This window comes from Temnothorax americanus, unplaced genomic scaffold, assembly GCF_048541705.1.
Source record: "Temnothorax americanus isolate GAGA-0224 unplaced genomic scaffold, ASM4854170v1 Scaffold97, whole genome shotgun sequence".
Taxonomy (NCBI): Eukaryota; Metazoa; Arthropoda; class Insecta; order Hymenoptera; family Formicidae; genus Temnothorax; species Temnothorax americanus.
The window spans coordinates 44612-50693 of record NW_027509820.1 but is presented as its reverse complement, the minus strand read 5'-3'; the positions used below and the strand labels follow the sequence as shown (position 1 = coordinate 50693).

General features: G+C 54.6%; 1 long non-coding RNA gene across 1 annotated transcript; it reads left to right on the top strand.

Moving 5' to 3' along the window:
• Positions 1-926: 926 nt before the first annotated feature.
• On the top strand, positions 927-5868 carry LOC143908510 (uncharacterized). Its single transcript, XR_013260168.1, has 2 exons — positions 927-1917; positions 5769-5868. It is a non-coding gene; the product is annotated as an uncharacterized LOC143908510 (long non-coding RNA).
• Positions 5869-6082: the final 214 nt, after the last annotated feature.

The following is a 6082-nucleotide window of genomic DNA, read 5'->3' as shown; positions in this document are numbered from 1 at the left end:
ATTGAGTTGAAGCCTTTGCGAGCGGCTACCGGCCCGAAAATTAAAGAGGCGTTGGAGGATCTTATCGTGTCGCGGTGGGGTACGCCGAAGATCCTCCTCACGGATAATGGAACTGAGTTCGTGAATCGCGTGATGAAGGGTTTCGCTGAGGAGCATGGCATCACGCACGCCACGGTGCCGCCGTACCACCCGCAGGCCAACCCCGTGGAGAGGGTCAATAGGACCCTGAAAACAATGATCGTGTCGTTTATTGAGAGGGATCATCGGGAGTGGGATAAATACCTTCCACAGTTTCGTTTTGCTTATAATACGGCGGCGCATTCGTCGTTGGGAGCGTCACCGGCGTTCGTGAATTTGGGACGTGAGCTGGTGCCGCCGAACTTGTTGCGTGACCAGGGGGAGGACGTGACTCAGGTGGAGCCGCGGGACCCGGCGGAGTGGTCCCAGCGGATGATCGAATTAAGGGCCGTTCGAGAATGGGTGGCGGAGAATATGGACCAGGCGAACCAGAGGCAGGCCGCGCATTATAATCTGCGTAGGCGACCGCGAAGATTCCGAGTCGGGGACTTAGTATTAAGGCGGCAGCACGTGCTGTCGTCAGCCGCACAGAATATCGCGGGAAAACTGGCGCCGAAATTCCAGGGACCCCTACGAGTGAAACGGGTGATCTCTCCGGTGGTGTACGAGTTGACACAGCTGGACGGGTCAACCGTAGGGAAAGTGCATGTTAAGGATGTGAAACCGTACTACCCCCCTAACACCGAACCTACGTGTGGTAATTGAGCGTGTGCATGTCGAACCCTTCCGCCTCCTTCCTGTTCCCTGAGAAGGAAATTCGCGTGGAGGTTGGAACGGGGCGAGATGAACGGGGTGGGACGTAGTTGAGGAAATTTGGAAGGGAACAAAGTCGGAAAACAATGGTGCGGTGAATTGGTCGGTTAAATTTGGGGAAAGATTGGGAAGTAATTCGGAGATTTTCGTTTCGGGTGATTTTCGTGTACTGTTGAGTAACGTTGGAAGGGGAGACGCATTGACTGATCGGGGTCGGACGGGGCAAAGCCGTCACCGACGGAGTGAGGTCTCATGAGGGAAATGAATGAAGTATATCAGAAGGCTTGAGCGGTGGTCTCCGGCGGACCGGGGCGGACGTCCCCCTCGGCACTCGTCTGGGAGCGGGGAGTTGTGACGTGACAAAAGTCGCGTCCCTTACCCCAGATGGGAGCTCGGCCGAGGGAGGCGTCAGGGATGGTGCCTCCGCCCGAAGCGGGCGGAGAGCGAGCCTTTAGGTTAGGATTAAGACCTTTTGCGAGCGTTACAGGTCAAGGGAGTGCGGAGCAGATGGCCAGGGTCACGACGAGTGTAACGGCTTATGCCGCGTCGAGGGACTTACGGCTGGACAACCAGGAGCTTCCGATGGCGTACGATCGGCGGGCGGGTCACGCTGGGGCCCACAGCCGGCAGATCAGATGACCTGTCAAGGCGTCACGGATGGCACGAGCGCACTGCAGCCCGGATACGGGGGACGCCCCGACGAAGGTCCCCGTTAAGGAACGGGGCCACCACCGCTGAGTACCGCTCCCGGTCGACGAGCCATGGCCCGTCCAGCCTGGCCGTCGAGGAACCGGACGATGAGACGCGGCCTGGACAGCCGGTCTCAAATAGGCGGACTTCAAAACTACCGCCGGCGGATGGGCGCAGTGACGAGGGGCGCTCGCGAAGGGCGCGACGATCGCCTAGAGGGATCGCTGGCAGGCCAGGGCGCAGCACCGATCAGGCTAGGGAAACCGGCGCGCGCGGGCGCGCGCGGGCCCTGCGTGGTCCCGCCGGATCAAGGAAACGCCACTGTCGAGCGAGCCGCCATCCCGGCAACATCCAGCCCTAAGAGCGAGTGACGAGCCGCCGGAACGAGGCGAAATTGTAAGGCCACTGCTCAGCCTTCCTCGAAGTAAGATCGCGAGAACACCTAGGCCCTCCCGGGAGTCGCGTTGTGCCATCCGTGACGCCTTGACAGGTCATCTGATCTGCCGGCTGTGGGCCCCAGCGTGACCCGCCCGCCGATCGTACGCCCTCGGAAGCTCCTGGTTGTCCAGCCGTAAGTCCCTCGACGCGGCATAAGCCGTTACACTCGTCGTGACTCTGGCCATCTGCTCCGCACTCCCTTGACCTGTAACGCTCGCAAAAGGTCTTAATCCTAACCTAAAGGCTCGCTCTCCGCCCGCCTCGGGCGGAGGCACCATCCCTGACGCCTCCCTCGGCCGAGCTCCCATCTGGGGTAAGGGACGCGACTTTTGTCACGTCACAACTCCCCGCTCCCAGACGAGTGCCGAGGGGGACGTCCGCCCCGGTCCGCCGGAGACCACCGCTCAAGCCTTCTGATATACTTCATTCATTTCCCTCATGAGACCTCACTCCGTCGGTGACGGCTTTGCCCCGTCCGACCCCGATCAGTCAATGCGTCTCCCCTTCCAACGTTACTCAACAGTACACGAAAATCACCCGAAACGAAAATCTCCGAATTACTTCCCAATCTTTCCCCAAATTTAACCGACCAATTCACCGCACCATTGTTTCCCGACTTTGTTCCCTTCCAAATTTCCTCAACTACGTCCCACCCCGTTCATCTCGCCCCGTTCCAACCTCCACGCGAATTTCCTTCTCAGGGAACAGGAAGGAGGCGGAAGGGTTCGACATGCACACGCTCAATTACCACACGTAGGTTCGGTGTTAGGGGGGTAGTACGGTTTCACATCCTTAACATGCACTTTCCCTACGGTTGACCCGTCCAGCTGTGTCAACTCGTACACCACCGGAGAGATCACCCGTTTCACTCGTAGGGGTCCCTGGAATTTCGGCGCCAGTTTTCCCGCGATATTCTGTGCGGCTGACGACAGCACGTGCTGCCGCCTTAATACTAAGTCCCCGACTCGGAATCTTCGCGGTCGCCTACGCAGATTATAATGCGCGGCCTGCCTCTGGTTCGCCTGGTCCATATTCTCCGCCACCCATTCTCGAACGGCCCTTAATTCGATCATCCGCTGGGACCACTCCGCCGGGTCCCGCGGCTCCACCTGAGTCACGTCCTCCCCCTGGTCACGCAACAAGTTCGGCGGCACCAGCTCACGTCCCAAATTCACGAACGCCGGTGACGCTCCCAACGACGAATGCGCCGCCGTATTATAAGCAAAACGAAACTGTGGAAGGTATTTATCCCACTCCCGATGATCCCTCTCAATAAACGACACGATCATTGTTTTCAGGGTCCTATTGACCCTCTCCACGGGGTTGGCCTGCGGGTGGTACGGCGGCACCGTGGCGTGCGTGATGCCATGCTCCTCAGCGAAACCCTTCATCACGCGATTCACGAACTCAGTTCCATTATCCGTGAGGAGGATCTTCGGCGTACCCCACCGCGACACGATAAGATCCTCCAACGCCTCTTTAATTTTCGGGCCGGTAGCCGCTCGCAAAGGCTTCAACTCAATCCATCTTGTGAATAATTCTTGGATCACCAGAAGGTACTGGTAGCCGGCCTTGCTGCGAGGCAAGGGCCCCACTATGTCCGCGGCGATCGAAGTCCACGGCCCTTTTATAACGCGGCGGCCCATCCACCCCGCGGGACTAGCTTGCTCGACCTTCGTCCTCTGACATGTGTCGCACGTCCGAATGTACCGAGTGACCTCGCGAAACATATTTGGCCAATAGTACGACACGGCGAGACGCTGATATGTCTTTTCGGCTCCCAAATGACCGGCCTGCGGCGCGTCGTGGGATTCGCGAAGGGCCTCGGCGCGTAATTCTCTCGGCAATACCAGCTTCCACCGGTCCAAATCCTCAACTATGTCCGAAATCACCGGTCGCGGTCGCAAAAAGTATAGCTGCCGATCAACTATTTTCCAGTGAGCAAACCGCTTCGGGTCAGTCGCTACCTCCCTATACCGCCTGCGATACCACTCGTCATTTGTACCCTCACACTCCTCGATCTCGATGGCGGCGTTTACTCTTCCACCTTCCGCGCTTTCGTACATTCGCGACAAGGCATCGGGCACGTGGTGTAGGGCTCCCTTGCGGTACTCCACTGTGTAATCATACTCTAATAATTCTAACGCCCATCGGGCCAAACGACCCGTGGGATTTTTCAAGTTGTGGAGCCACCGCAAGCTACTATGATCCGTAACTACGGTGAACTTGTAACCTTCTAAATACGGCCTAAACTTCTGAATGGCCCACACCACGGCCAGGCACTCTTGTTCAGTCACCGAGTACCGCTTTTCCGGGTCCGACAACACGCGACTGGCATAGGCTATTACGCGTTCTTCCCCCTCTAGGTTCTGAGTCAAGACCGCCCCCAACCCAACCAAGCTAGCGTCGGTTTGTAACACGAAAGGTTCTTTAAAATCTGGGCATGCCAGGACGGGGGCCGCCATTAAGCTACTCCTAATGCTATTAAATGCATGAACTTGTTCATCCGGGAGTCGCGTTGTGCCGCGGTAAAGTATGAAATCGGCTGTAATTAAAGAATATCGAGTGCCATACCGCGGGAGGGCCCGTGCGACAAAGGATCGCGAGTGCCCGCCTCGGGGATGAAAACGTACGGCCGCCGACAGTCAGCGTACATGTAATTTCGTTGTGATATCGTTTCGTGTACTTCGTTGCGTATGATTTCGTTGTGAGTAATTTCGTTCGCGTAATGTCGTTGCGGGTGATTTCGTCGCGTGGAACTTCATGAACGCCGTTGGCTTAACCGTGCCGTAGTTTTGAGAAGTGGCTCTCGCGCGTGAGAGAGCCTCGTAGTTATCGTTGCCGGTTAAGTTCATGCCATTTGTAAGTAGCTATACGTGCGTTTCATCGGGATTAATGGCCCACGGTTGTGTCGAGTTAACGGGTGGGGCCATTCGTGCGTTCCGAGGGGAGAGAAGATCCCCAGCGTTGTCGCGGTAGACCGTAGGGAAATTGCGTAATTGTTTACGGAGATTGCGTTGGTTATTTGTTAGCATCTCGCGTTTGACCGTCCGGGTGGAATTCGCTGCAACTTATGTCGGGGAATACTCTTGTGCGAATTCGATCGGGATTGCCGTGCAGCTCAGCGACGGAATGAGTATCGCGCTCGTGGGGTGACACGTGGCGTGTACTCGAATTCTGCTTGTTCGCCGTGGAACTCGCTATCGTCCACTTGTTATCTGCCTTAACCGAAATATAATTTAATGTTTTATGTATTTGAGTGTGATGATTGCGCTACGCTCCCTCCCCTATTCCATCCGCGGTTGATCAAAGAAGCCCACGCCTGAGAAATACTGCGATCTCGTGAATCGTGGTGCGAGGAATCGCACCTGGCGCCCAACATAACATCTCTAAAATACTCAGTCGAGCTACCATCGGGGTTTCGGAGAGCAGTATCGCGAATATTGATAGAGATTATAGTGAAGAAAGCGACGGCGCGCTCCTCCACGGCCGGCGAGACCGTGAGGACATCGTCGTCGTCGTCGTAATATATATATATATATATATATATATATATATGTGTGTGTGTTATTTATTCCCTATTTTCTTATTATTTTTTTACTATATTTTCTTTAAATATTAATTTATTACTGTTAATTACTATCAAAGTTTCTACTTTCAACTCATTCATTCTCTCTTTTTCTCTCTCTCTTTCTCTTGTAATATTTTAAAACGTTTTAAATTAAAATTTCAATGTATTTTTATTAATAATTAATAAGTTTTTATATTTCATAGCAATAGAGATTTCATAAATTCGGCGCGAATTGCAGAAAAATGGCGGACCAATCAGAGCGTGCTCCCTGATGTCTAGACTCTGATTAGAGGGTCTCTAGGCATTACCTTCCCGCAGTGCCTCTTGTGGCGGTAAAGCGAATTACAAGTTGCTTCAATAAGCGACCTACCCCCTCCAGTGGAGTTTCCAGACCTGTATGTAAGACCGTGATTGGTACGATTGAAAGCTAACTTCAGTATGATTTTTATCCGTCTATACACTACTCACTAGGATGAGCCGCGAGCAGGATCATTCTCAGGTCTAGAACGGGCATTACATTTATAATTCCAGCGACCGCGCCCGCGTAAATCT